We start from the raw sequence: 15,554 nt of genomic DNA, 5'->3' as shown, positions 1-15,554 counted from the left end.
AATTATATAAAAACAAAATAATAATAATAATAATAATAATAAAGTAAAAAAAATTGACGATGGATTCGTGTGTGCCCCACATGATCCTTCTCCAACCCACTCAAACGTATGAACAAAGTAGCAAAAGAAAATGCAGCAACATATTATAGGAGTAATTTTGAAAAACACATTATTAGTCTATTTGTCCATATGTAACCATCTCAAATTTTCACGAAATCACACAAATGAATAATGAAAACTTATCTACTCGATCTCACGAACATAATGGCATGCTAAAAAATCAACAAACGTTAACTATTTTTTTTGAAATTTAATCGTTTACAGTGAGTGGGATGTTCAAGAATACCAATTTTTCGGAAATTCACATTTTAAGCTATTTTGCACAAATGATTAAAGAATATGAAACATACTAAGTGCAACAACATGTTTATGTCAAGAAATCAAGTAAAAAAGCAAGAGTCAAATCTTACCAATGCGAAAAAACCTCAAGAACACCGATGAGTTTTTCAGCGAAAAACCAGGATTTCGGTAAGGCTCCGACGAAGCTTCGGCGAGGTGAGTTTTCCACTTTTATTTATAGATTCGGACTCCTTACAACTTCCTCTTCTCAATTCAAGCTCTAATTCAAGATCCGATAAAACTTCAAAAATCAAGTTTAAAATCGAACTAAACCTTTGATCTTCATTTCCCCCTTTTGGTTGGTGATATGGTGTTGTTCAAATAGGCTAAGATGAACGTGAATGAATTCAAATTCGTGTAAAATGTGAGGGTGAGTTTTGGAGTGGGTTAGAATGTGAATAATTAAAATGAATAATGGTTAGGATTGCACCAATTAATAATCCATATGAAGAAGTGTTTAATCAAGAGTTAGGATTGCATCTAAGTGTGTTTGTTGAAGTTAATTTTCTGCTGAAATGAGATTGCAAATTGATTATGATTTTATGTTTGTTTGAAATGGTTTACAAAGTGGTTTTGGTTTATGAAAACCATGTGGTTCTAAGTTAAACTTTGATGCATGTATGCATGTTATGGCATGAATAAGTGATGATTTGATGCAAAATTTTGTCACCACAATGCTTGATTATCATGTTAGTATACTTATGTTCATGTCATATTGGATTTTTATGATAAAATATGGTTTTATAGGTGTTAGCTCATAATTTCGACGCCCATTAAGAATTACCAAAAAAGGAAATCCTATATATAGTTGTGTTCGACCAGGAGGTGATATTCGACCAGATGTAGGTGTTTCGACTGGATAAGGGTAATAAGAGTCAGCATGCAATTAAGACTTCAGAAATATCTCTTAAAAACGGTTGAAGATGGTTTTCGATTAGAGATTAAAAATTCAAATAAAGGAGGAAATTTTGCTCTTATCTGAAACTGTTGAGAGTACACGTGGAGCATAATGAATAGTTACATCCATGCAAGGCGCCATGTGTCTCGACGTGATCGAAGGGCCATCAGAAACGGTTATTTCGATCTAGTATAAATAAAGGGTCTTAGTGTTAGGATAATGTGTGTCAAAGTGTATACAGAGTCTGTAAATTTACCAAGTATTCGTGTGAAGAAGAATCTTAAATCACATAATGTACGTTTGTTTACACCATTGTTAGTTATTTTAAAGCAATACAAATTTATCTTTATCTTTCCAGAACTACGTTTTTTACTTCTTTGTTCCAAATACTCTTCCTTTATTTCGTCACTTTAAAGTCTTAAGTTTCTTTGCTTTGAACACTTACTTTTGCCAATTGTTTATTATCTACCCTTTACAATTTCTTTATTTAGTCCATATTAACATTTTACTGTAAAGTTATAGTTACTAGTCCCACGAGTATTGTCGAATTGTTCGCAATTATTAAAACTTATTTTCAAAAACAATTAGCATATGTCCTAGGATCAATCTGATTGATCCTGCGAGTAACCAAACTTAGAAATTTGGAAGATCAGTGATTGTTTACCAATTTTCAAGCTAAACAATAGGTCCAATGAACATGGTAATGGAGCATGGCATGATGGCTTGATGATGAGACAATGATCATGGAAATGAAAGCATGAATTGTAACATGGTATTAAAAATAAAAGTATGCATGGTTTATGATTCCAATGAAAATTGGTTTATGGCATGATGCAAAAACAAATTAAATTTATTTGTGATGTTTGCTTATGAATGAGAATTAAATATGAATACAAATGAAAATTGGTTCAAAATATGGTAAAGAACAAATAATGGTGTAGTAATTTTGTTGATTTTTCTTTAAAGTGTCACATGACTTCTAAAAATGCTAAAAAATGAATGTTAATGATATGGTAAGAAAGAAATAGATTAAACCAAAAATGAAAAAAAAAGAGGCTATGCATATGATAAAAGGATGAAATGATTAAGGGGTAAAATGGGGTATGACACATGAGACGGAAAATTTCAGCTTTCATTCAGCCTATGCATGTACTTAAAAAAGCCAAAATGAGCCACAATGTTCCATCTCTCACTGGGACCATGCCCCAAAAGTGCAAAGATCCAGGAACTTTATCTATTCCATGTACCATTGGGGATAGCAAGTTCGAAAATTACATGTTAGTGTCGCATCCGCGAAAAACAACCGGCGGGAAAAACAAACAAACAGAGCCGCCACCGTGCGTTATTTATCCCAAAGGAGGGAAAGGAAACGCTCGAAGTAAACCTAGAAAGGAAATGGTCTTACGACAGAAGATTCCAAGGATCGGGAGTCGGTTACGCAAGGGGAAGGTATTAGCACCCCTCACGTCCGTCGTACTCGACGGGATCCACGCTCAGAAAGGTAGAATAAGGTTGCTAAATAACTGCTCAAAAGAATGCACGCACATTGGAATAAAACACGGATGGAAGAAGAGGGGAACGGGCTCGCTAGGATATCGCATCCTATGCCTACGTATCTCATCTGGAATGAGAATCAGAGCTACCGTAGTTCGGCTAACGCACCCCGAAACAAAACACACGCAAAGACGCTGAGACATCAAAAGAAACACAAATGGAAACAGACTGTCAATGGCTGGTCTTACGTCCGACTCCGAACAAAAGAAACACTAACAGGAAACTGAATGCCAATCGTTGGGCTTACATCAGACTCCAAAAATAAACACAAATAGGATACGGAATGCCAATCGCTGGTCTTACATCCATCTCCTAACACACACAACACAAAAGGATATCAAATGGACAAGCTAACAGGACGTCTGGAACTCGAGCCTAGAAGTTGTCAAGCAAAACACCAAGCAGACGCGGAGACGTCAGAAGAAACAAATAAGTTGAACACACAGACTAAAAGGGAGTCGGGAACTCTGACCTAATAGTTGTCAAGCAAAACACACGCACAGAAGAAAAAGGTTGCCCGGAGAGATCTCGTACGATCTCCTGCCTACGTACCTCATCTGTTATGAGGATCAAGGCGACGTAGTTCCCCTTAACAGGGGAGAAACTTCTATCCTAACCAGAGACTAGGGAGATAACAACTAATAAGGGAGACTACGACTCGAGCCTAGAAGTTGTCATGCAAATGATCCCTATATTGAAGTCTCTAACAAGAATTTGACTCACACAGGCAGTGAGTCAACTCAAGTCTATCTCTACGTACGTTCAACTTCCTCGAAAGTTGATCATACGACTCCTACAGAAAGGAGGTGAGAAACAAAAGCAGATAAACAAGCATAGGTGAACAGGTATCACATGCTATATGCAAACAAGCGGCTCATACAAGGCTGGGCTTTAGTCGAGGGGTCATATCAACCTCGACAAACAAGCCAACTGGAAAAGGTGTCTGAGGCTCTTAACCACTGACATTGACCGTCAGGGTGACCAGATGAAATGGGAGATGAGGGTTAGACCTCACAGCTCTTAACCCGGCCTGGGTGAGCTTCAAATCAATGAAGGTGTGGGAGTCCAGAATGTGGGACTCTATTCCACATGACTGACACAACAAGATTTTTGGTGTTTATTCAAGATGCATCAGCACGTAGTGCGAGCAAAATGAATGACTTGACTGAATAGCAGGGGATGGATTGCACATCCCTTTTATCTGCCAATGCCTCTTCACTTAGGAGGTCTTTGGAGTACATGGCACAAATATAAACAATCAAAAACATTGCCTCTTAAGGAGGGCTTCAGACAGGTGCCTGCAAAAGATAGCAGGTCTTCCAGACTACATGAAGTCAGAGAGGTTACCTAGGTGGTATGCCAACCACAAGCAAAGCAACTCAAGCAATGAGTTAAAGCGGCTAAAGTACCTGTAAGAAAAGCTAAACAATCAGTACTATGTTCAGACAAACAACCAACAGTCAACAGTGTTACAACTCAATATGCCACACAAGTCAAGCTTTATGACCCAAGAATTCAAGTGATTCCACCACATTCCATGAACCTACAACACAAAGGATTAGTTCACAAAGTAGTTTGCATCTCATGAATTGATATTGCATCAACCACTAGAGATAATAGCTTGAACCTGAAATGCACAATTCAAAAGATGAGTACAAACCACTAGCACCAAGGCTAGGGTCAAACGTATGGCAAAAAGTCAAAACAACAACCAATATTCAACATATAGCACATTTAATCTATCATGAAGGTCCTAAAAGGACCAAACCAAAAGCATTAAGCAAGGTCATGTAATGAGCAAGAGGAGACAAAGGCAATTTCAAAGCACACAAATGATCATCAAGAATCAAAATGCCATATTAAAACAGAAATGAATCAAACAATCATGGAAATTTTTATGTGCATACAACATGTCAAATACAATCATCATGCCAAAAAATTGGAATCAACAGAGATCAATTGGCCTAGAAATAAAAATGCACAAGTATGACATCAAATTGTGTGACACACATTGTCACACCAAAAGTTTATGTGTATAAAACAGAGATGGAACATGAGAAAAATACCAAACTAAGCCTCAAATGTCAAGCATCATGTTAGGAATCATCATACAAAATTTCATGGCAATTGGATCATTATTGAGCATTTCACAATAGAAAGAATAAAGCATGTCACATTTTGCACATATGATCAATCAACCAGTCACAATTCAAATTCCAGAAGTGATAAAATCATGAAAATACCACCAAAAAATAATAGACACTCATGTGAACATTTCGCAAAAAGAATGGATTAAATTGGATCAAATTTCAAATTGATATGATTTTTCAAAGTTGGCATAAAAAATGAAATAAAAATGAAAAAGTGTAAGATGAAATTGGAGGGAAAGGCAAAGATGGGAATTAATTTGAAAATATGGTTCTGGCAGGAATCGAACCCGGTGCAGATCAAAAATACGCTAAACAAAAATAAAATACCAAAATGATGGAGCTGGGAATCGAAGCGTGTTACTGGCTAAAACGATGCAGTTTCATTAATGAAGTGGCGTGTCCAGTCACCGGTCAATGCAAACGTGGACGAGGTCAAAGCAGCGAGGCCAATAGAATGGCCAACGGGCAACACATGTGGCATCTACAGGGACAAAACCCTAGCGCCAGCACTGCTAAATGCAGGCGGCGGCTCCCACAGCCAGGCAAGGAGGAAAACACCGTCTTCTTCGTGAAGACGGTGGTTGTTACTATAGCGCATGGCAAAAAAATTCCAGAATTTGCAAATTTACACATCAAATGAAAGGCCATGGCATGAGGAACTCAAATCTATCATTATTTCACATTAATTCATCACATATCGTGCAAATCGAAGAGAAAACCATCATGCATCCAAAACTTCAAACACATATATCTCACTCAATAATCCTCCATTCCTTATGAAACTTAGATCAGAATTTTCAGCGTGCAAAGATCTACTTAAACATGGCAATAGATTTGAGAATTAAGAGATTCGAAGAACCTACCTCTTGAAGAGCAGTATGAGAAAACGAGTGATTCAAGGCTTCAATTGATCCAAATCTACTCCTGAGATGATAACTTGAAGCTTTAAGAATGAATTGAAGCTTGGCATGATCTAGATCCAGCTCAAATATCAATTTCCATCTTCATGTTCTTGCTTGAAATATGCACGAATTCTGGCCAAACTCAATGATCCAATGCTTGATTCTTCATCCACTACACTCAATAAACTAGGATGTGGAAGAAAATTGCAATGCTATGTGGAGAATTTTCAAGTTTTTATTGAGAGAGAATTTTGGAGGGAAGAAGAATTTGAGATCTAGAATGAACCAAAACTCCACAATTCTGTTAGGGTTTAGTATTTATATGACATGTTAATCCTACTGAAAATGTGATTAGGCATTGGTTAATTACAATTAAGTGAAATAGGGTGTGTGACCAAAGATGACAATTTGTGTGGTGCATGGCAAATCCAAACGTGAACAGTACCATGTGCATGGTCAAATTCACTCAAAATCATTTTATCAACACAATGGCAATGGAAATTAGTTCATGTAATGCACCAATTTTGAATTTCCAAATTTCCCTCCAAAAAAGGCATGAAATAGTAAATGATCATGTGATGAAATTTCATGCAATTTGATGAATGATTTGGAAATTATAGGTCAAGATATTTTTTTTGCAAAAAGAGGCACTCATTTTGGAGCATTGGACCAAAAGTTATGGCCATTTGAAGTCCCATGCACACTTGGCAATCATTTGATCATAACTCCTCAACCATTCATTAGATGCTCATGATCTTGGATTTTTTGGAAATGGGAGAGAATGATATTCAACTTTCATGTTGGACAAAATTTCATTTGAAGCTTCTTTGATGTTGGAAAGTTAAGTTGAAGATGGTCCAAAAACTTGCTATTTTTGGAAACTTTCAATTACAGGTCACTTTCCATTTTGGGAAACTTTTGATCTGGCTTCAAATTCTTCAAGGTATGTGTTTGTCATGATGAATGAACCTCTTTGGGACATGAATGAGACGTTGAAACTCATTTCTCCCCCTCCTAGCCCTCAGTTGACTTTCTGTTGACTTCTATGGGGCCCAAATGAATGGGCAATGCTCTGATCAGTTTGAGCCTCTACCACTTGATGAAATGGCTCCAAAATGAACCCCTAGCTCCAATAAGATCTACACATAACCATGTGATCTCCATCTCAACAAATACCTCATCTTCTTGCAAAACCCTGACTGAAAGAATGCAATTGATTAGGGTTGACCAGAGGTCAAAACCCTAATCCCAAGGAACCTGAGCATGAATTCTAAAACCTTTGATAAGGACATAACCATGATAATGATGATGTACCCTTGCAATCAAGATAATGCTCAACCTCCTTGAGGAACCAAGAAAACCCTAATTGAAGCACAAACCCTCAGATGGTTGGTGATCAATTCAATAAGACCCTCAGGCTTGAACTATACAACTTCTCCATCTCTGACAAGACCTTAGAGGATGACTTGATTATTATTCACATGATATGCAAAGATGCAATTCCTAATGTCCTAAAACATGAAATGCAATATGCTAAGCTAGTCCCAAGAAGAGGAGGGCAAATTTTGAGGTGTTACAGCTGCCCCTATTCAATCCACTGTGAACCTGTCGATATGAACAACCTCGGCTTTCAGATGATCAGGATGAAGAGTGATTGAATACCAAGAACAGACGAACAATTTGCGCTCCGTTGGGGATTATTATTATTTATTTTTTTTGCTTTTCTTGAACCCCACAACTTTTTGATTTTTTTTCTCTTGAACCCCGGTACTTCTTTGATTGATTTTTTTTTGCTTTTTCTTGGACCCCGAACAATTATTTTCGCGCGTATGATCCCTGATCACCGCATTTGAACCCCGACAACTTCATAACACTCCTGTTTGCCAAATAATGAACCCCGATCTCCATTTGAACCCTAGTCGCCTGACGATAACTCACGATCGCCGTTGTGAACCCCATTCTCCAGAAAACACCACGTGTCTCCCTTTCTCCATTTGAACCCCGCTCTCCAGAAAATGCCTAGCACTTCCTTCTCTCCATTTGAACCCCGTTCTCCATTTTCTTGTGATAATTCCGCTGGCAACGCCGAAAATAACACCAAAACACCACTCTGATGGCGACATATCAGAGGGTACACCTTCACAGAAGGAAGGTAACATGTGCATTTCTTCCTCAGAAGATACCCATAACGACTTCTGTTGGCCTCGCCAAAGTCTAAGGTGACACATGATCAGAAGACAATCCTGAGGACCTCATCCCGAATATAATCTTCAACTCCAATCTCCATTTGAACCCCGTTCTCCAGAAAATGCCGCAACACTTCTTTTTTTCCATTTGAATCTCGATTTTCGCGCTGATCGCGTAACGTTCTCTGATTTTCATTTCCATCTCCGCCCGACGGAAAATTTTCCTCCAATATCGCGCTACTGGGGAACATTGTTGACCCAACGTCACGATGCTAAGCTCCTCAGAGTAACATCTTCCAACTTCCATCTCGCACGACAGAAATCTCCTCCAGTATCGCACTACTGGGGAACATTGTTGACCCAACGTCACGATGCTAAGCTCCTCAGAGTAACATCTTCCAACTTCCAGCGAAACCAATCCTCAAACGGTAACCACGACTTGAGTAACTGATGCTTGCAATGCTGATGCTGATCTTCCAACCAGCAAAACCACTTCTCAAACGGTAACCACAGCTTGAGACTAGCTTATGCTTGTAATGCGTATGCATGAGTTTTTTAGCGTAATGCTCCATAACCATGGAAATGCTACGCGATGAATTATGCAATATGCTATGCTTTCCTAAATGATGAATGCATAAAAAGTATCCCCCTCAAGGGACTCTACTGGGGAGTTCAAGGCACTCTGTTGAGGAACTCGCTAGCACTCCAATCTCCACCCTGATGGGGAATAGCACTACTGATGGGGAAAGGACCACCCTTACCAGGTATGACCTCCACTGAACCCGATCCACTTGGGGACTTCGCTGGGGGAGAAACCACCAACGCACTCTGCGGGGAAAGCGGCAATCTTCGACTTGCTGGGGAAATAACAATCCCGACACTACTTGGGGAAATTTCCACCTTCACTCCTGACTGCTGAGGAAAAACCAATCTTGAACCCTCTAAGGAGATAACAATCCCGACCCTGCTAGGGGAAACAAGGAAAATCTGGCACGGAACACCCGTCGACTCGTCGATCCCTGGTATTTACCATCTAACTCCAGTGTCATCTTTCCACTTTTGAGAACTCCCAGACTCGCCTGTACTTTTCTGATTCATCACCTTGTATTCTCGACTTCTCCGTACTCTACTATGATCGAACCCCTCAAATTGGTATCAACTTTCCAATTCTTCAGACTTTGAAGAGTCTTCTTGATTAATCCTCCAAGATCGTCACACGTTCTCTCGCTGTCTTTTCACCATTCTTCAGTCCCTTGTCCCTGATTGGACTCCACGGGGATCTTTTGTCAAAAGGCTTCACATCACAACCTGCAAGTGAGTGAAAATATCTAACAGCACCTGCAAAAGAGATCGTTAAATAAAAACGTGCCCCAGGCGTGCCAAAATTTCAACACTTGGGTCACTCAACCTTCTGAATAAGATTTCAAGTTTTCAATCTTATGAACATGCATTGGAAGGGATCTCTATGTCTCAAAATGCAAAGATTCTTTATCAAAATAAACGGATGTTTTTGCAATCAAAGAGGTAATGAAAACAAAAGCAAAATTATTTGACTGAATATGCATTTTATTGATTGAAAAAAAATGGCTCGAAACCGAGCAATACACAGGAAGCAATTCCTGAAAAGAGGTAATTGCGCATAAAAGGAAAAATCTATCCTAATGGCAATATGAACCTGCGATCTCCTCGAGTTCCAACTCGGTTACACCCCATATGTCCTCAAGACTCTCTGTGCTTTCTGCCTTATGAACAAGACGCTTCCGACCGATCCCTATCGAGAATTATCCATGTGTCTTAACCAAAGCACAAACGATCATGCTAGACATAGATGTTCGTTTCAATCCCTCTTTTGCCTGGACCGCCCTTTCGGGTTTTCAGTCCACCGGGATACCCTTTTTGCCCAAGCCGCCCTTGTGGGGGTTTTCGACTTGCCGGGTGTACAGGTTTTTTTTATCCCTAATTTTTGCCCGAACCTTTTTCATTTTTTTCGGTTCGCCGGGATGCCCTTTTTGGCCTGAACTATTTTATTCTTTTCGTCCAGCGGGTCTCTTTATACAAAGTATTTTTTAACTGCGTCTGCGTTCACAGGGGATGGAAAATCCTCATCATCCATGGTCGTCAACAACAAGGCTCCGCCAGAGAAGACCTTCTTGACCACGAATGAACCTTCATAATTGGGTGTCCACTTGCCCCTACGATCGTTTTGAGGAGGAAGGATCCTTTTCAACACCATATCGCCTACGTGATACACACGAGGTCGCACCTTTCGGTCAAAAGCACGCTTCATCCGCTGCTTGTACAACTGTCCATGACAAATGGCCGCCAACCTCTTTTCCTCAATCAGGCTCAACTCTTCGTACCGAGTCCTTACCCATTCAGCCTCTTCCAATTTCACGTCCATCAGGACTCTCAGAGACGGGATTTGAACCTCAACCGGCAACACGACTTCCATTCCATACACAAGCGAGAATGGCGTTGCCCCAGTAGACGTACGCACCGAGGTTCGATACCCATGCAATGCAAACGGCAACATCTCGTGCCAATCCTTATAGGTCACGACCATCTTCTGCACAATCTTCTTAATATTCTTATTGGCTGCCTCAACCGCCCCATTCATCTTTGGACAATAAGGAGAAGAATTGTGATGCTCGATCTTGAATTCCCGACACAGTTCTGCCATCATCTTATTGTTCAGATTAGAACCATTATCAGTAATGATTCTTTCGGGAACCCCATATCTGCAAATGATGTCTCTCTTGAGGAATCTGGCAACAACCTGTTTCGTCACATTCGCATAAGAGGCTGCTTCCACCCACTTGGTGAAGTAATCAATAGCCACTAATATGAACCGGTGCCCATTCGAAGCCATAGGCTCAATCTTCCCAATCATATCAATGCCCCACATAGCAAACGGCCACGGAGACGACATCAAACTCAACGGGTTTGGAGGCACGTGCACCTTGTCAGCATAAATCTGGCATTTATGACACTTCCGCATGAAATTGAAATATTGGGCCTCCATTGTCATCCAATAATACCCAGCTCTTAACAGCTTCTTCACCATTGCATTCCCAATGGCATGGGTACCAAACGACCCCTCGTGAACCTCCTTCATCAATTGGCTTGCTTCTTTATCATCAACACATCTGAGCAAAACCCAATCGAAATTCCGCTTGTATAGAACCCCATCCTTATTCAGATAGAACACCATGGCCAACCTCCTCAAAGTCTTTCGGTCCTTCTTGGATGCTCCCTCAGGATACTCTTGGGTCTCCAGATAGCGCTTGATATCGTAATACCACGACTTCTCATCATCAGGCGCTGCCTCAACAGCAAACACATAAGTCGGTCTATCCAGACGTCCCACCTCAACACTAGGGAACTGATTCCACCACTGTACCTTAATCAAGGCGACCAAAGTAGCCAAAGTATCTGCCAAAGGATTCTCTTCTCTAGGCACATGACGCAATACCACCTTGGTGAAAAACGTCAATAATCTCCTCGTATAATCCCGATATGGAATTAAATGAGATTGATGCGTATACCATTTTCTGTTAACCTGATTCACAACCAAAGTTGAATCTCCATATATAACAAGGTTCTTGATCCGCAAATCAATCGCCTCTTCGATCCCCAAGATACAAGCTTCGTATTCAGCTACGTTGTTGGTGCACTCAAATGTTAGCCGGGCAGCAAAAGGAATATGAGATCTTTTCGGCGTAACCAAAACAGCACCAACACCGCTACCATTCACGTTAACGGCCCCATCAAACATCAGAATCCATTCGGATTCAGGGTCAGGCCCCTCCTCCGGGATTGGTTCCTCACAATCTTTCGATTTGAGAAACATGATGTCCTCATCAGGGAACTCAAACTTCATCAGTTGATAATCCTCAATGGGTTGCTGGGCGAGGTAATCAGACAATACGCTCCCCTTGATTGCTTTCTGAGAGGTATACTGAATATCATATTCAGTCAAAATCATTTGCCACCTCGCAACCCTTCCGGTCAATGCTGGCTTTTCAAAAATGTACTTGATCGGATCCATCTTGGAAATCAACAAAGTGGTATGAACCAGCATATACTGCCTCAGTCGGCGAGCAGCCCATACCAAAGCACAACAAGTTTTCTCGAGCAGTGAATATCTTGTTTCACAGTCGGTAAACTTTTTGCTAAGGTAGTATATGGCATGCTCTTTTCGACCAGACTCGTCATGCTGCCCCAGTACGCACCCCATAGACCCCTCGAGGACCGTCAAGTACAGAATTAACGGTCGTCCCTCCACAAGAGGCATCAGAATCGGAGGCTCCTGCAAATATTCTTTTATTTTTTCAAATGCCGCTTGGCAATCATTATTCCACCTGACCGTTTGATCCTTTCTCAACAACTTGAATATAGGTTCGCACGTGGCTGTTAGATGGGATATGAACCGTGAAATATAGTTCAATCTACCTAAGAAACCACAAACCTCCTTCTCTGTTCTCGGTTCAGGCATATCTTGTATTGCTTTTACTTTAGCAGGATCAACCTCGATTCCTCTTTCACTCACAATAAACCCCAACAACTTACCGGACCGCACTCCAAAAGTGCACTTGTTCGGATTCAACCTCAGTTTGAATTGTCTCAACCGGTCAAACAACTTGGCCAGATCTACCAAATGCCCCTCTTCTGTCTGGGACTTTGCTATCATGTCATCAACATAGCATTCAATTTCATGATGAATCATATCATGAAACAAAGTCACCATGGCTCTCTGATAGGTTACACCGGCGTTCTTGAGACCAAATGGCATCACCTTATAGCAAAAAGTGCCCCATGGTGTGATGAACGTTGTTTTCTCCATATCATCTGCCGACACTTTAATTTGATTATAGCCAGAAAAGCCATCCATGAAGGAAAACACCGAGAATTGAGCTGTATTATCCACCAACACATCAATGTGAGGTAATGGGAAATCATCCTTCGGACTAGCTCTATTCAAATCCCGGTAGTTCACACACATTCTCACCTTCCCATCTTTCTTCGGCACCGGCACAATATTCGCGACCCAAGGCGGATAATTAGTGACAGCTAGGAAGCCAGCATCCAACTGCTTCTGTACTTCCTCTTTAATTTTCATGGCCATTTCGGGTCGAGTTCTGCGCAACTTCTGCTTCACTGGAGGACAATCTGCTCTCAACGGTAGCTTGTGCACCACGATATCGGTATCCAACCCTGGCATATCTTGATAAGACCAGGCGAAGATATCGACATACTCTTTCAACAAGGCTACCATTCTGTTCTTGACATTCGCCTCCAAAGCAGCCCCAACTTTCACCTCTTTCCTGACCTCCTCAGTACCTAGATTCACAATCTCAACCTGCTCTTCGTGTGGCTGAATCATCTTCTCCTCTTGTTTCAACAACCTGGCTAATTCCTCCGGCAGTTCACAATCTTCTTCGCCTTCTTCTTCGGCATGATAGATCGGATTGTCAAAGTCATACGAGGGTGTAACAGGATTGTTATCAATGAGATCCGGAGAAAGATCGCATCTGCATGAATGTTGATTCATGCATTGCTTTAGAACCAGAGCAAAGCAAATTAAAAGAAAAATGAAAACAAACATTGCCATTGTTATTTTTGTTTTTTAAACTGCAAAAATAAATGAAAAACATCCTTTTATTAATGATGCAAATATTGCAAAAATGAAACACATGAGGTGGCCCTTACAATGAACCATTACGTTTCGGGCAAAACGTATGGCTTTCATGCAGACAGAATTGAAAAATAGGAAATATTACTCTTCACGTAGAGTGACAGTGATGATCTTTTCGGCCTTCCAGTTATGGATTTCCATCCCTGGTACGCACGGTTTTATCCACTGATCTAGCTCACAATCACTGTCAATTTCTTCACCCACCGCGCAGATGCGATCTGGATTCAGCATTCCAGCACTGGTGGACGTGAATGGCTGACGACGACCCCTGTTTTGCCCAGACGAGCCTTGGCCCGGCTGATAACCAACCCTAAACCGGTCTTCTTTTGCGGCGATGTCAATCATATTTCCCCAACCTGGAGCTTCTCCCTTCTTCACCACCTCAGCAGCCTGTTTGTACGAAGAAACGGACGACTTCTCCTCTTTAGCAAAAATAACATTCTCCACCTTGACGGTTTCAAATGCCTGACTTGGCGTTTCCCATATTTCACCGTCCATTTCAACATACTTGAACGATGATAGGTGGATGACGAAGATGTCTTCTTCCCCACAAACTGTGACGACCTGCCCGTCCCAGATGTACTTCAGTTTCTTGTGCAAAGTCGAAGTCACTGCTCCAGCAGCATGTATCCATGGGCGACCCAACAAGCAACTGTATGCCGGCTGGATATCCATGACATGAAATACGGACTTAAACACCTCGGGCCCGATCTTTATAGGGAGCTCCACTTCCCCCAAACACAGCCCTTTTAGAACCATCAAAGGCTCTAACTATTAGGTCTGTAGGCCTCAAGATCAACCATTCACAGTCCAGCTTCGCCAGGGCCTTCTTAGGCAACACATTGAGTGATGAGCTGGTATCCACCAATACGTGCGAAAGCACTACTCCTTTACACTCCATTACAATGTGTAATGCCCTATTATGATTACGCCCATCAACCGTCAAATCAAGATCAGTAAAACCCAGCCCATGGCTGGCATTGACATTGGACACCACTGTCTCTAGCTGATTGATCGTTATCTCTTGAGGAACATATGCTCTCTTCAGTATTTTCAACAAAGCTTCTCTATGCCCCTCGGAGCTCAACAACAATGACAGGATTGAAATCTTGGATGGGGTCTGCTGCAAGTGGTCAACAAGCTTATACTCTGACTTCTTGATGATCCTAAAAAATTCTTCAGCTTAATCATCAAGTTCTTTTTCCGACCCACCAGGCGTCGGCGTCACTACAGGAGTACCCTCGCTCGCCACCTGCTTCCCTCTTGCCCTGGCTAAAGCCTCGGCCTTATCTTTCTTTTCTCTCTCTCCATCTCCACTCCTCAAAGTGTCTGGTGCAAACAGCCTTCCACTGCGAGTGAAACCACTGGGTCCGACATTATCCACCTTTGAAACGGTGGTTTCACCTGCAGCCTGATCTTCCTGCTTCTCCCAATTACAGTAAACCTCTCCACCATAGTGCCACGACACCGCATCGTCATTGTCATAAGGAATTGGCCCAGGTACCGTGATGGTAACCGAAGCCGCATCTACCAGCGCTGACAAATCGATCGGGTCAAAGTAGATGGTTATGATGGAGACATCCTCCCTCTCCAAATCACCCTTCTCAAACCTGAGACTTCCTTCATCCATCATTCTCTGGACAGTCTCCCTCAATAAAGCACACCCATTAGGGGCAATAGTGCACGCAACACAGCAATCATCACAGCCCGGAAATACCCCATTCCTCAACAATTGTCTCTTGACCTCAGCCAATAGAGTCTTTAACCGGT

This window comes from Lathyrus oleraceus, chromosome 3 (genome assembly GCF_024323335.1).
Source record: "Lathyrus oleraceus cultivar Zhongwan6 chromosome 3, CAAS_Psat_ZW6_1.0, whole genome shotgun sequence".
NCBI lineage: Eukaryota > Viridiplantae > Streptophyta > Magnoliopsida > Fabales > Fabaceae > Lathyrus > Lathyrus oleraceus.
This window is presented reverse-complemented; position numbering follows the sequence as displayed.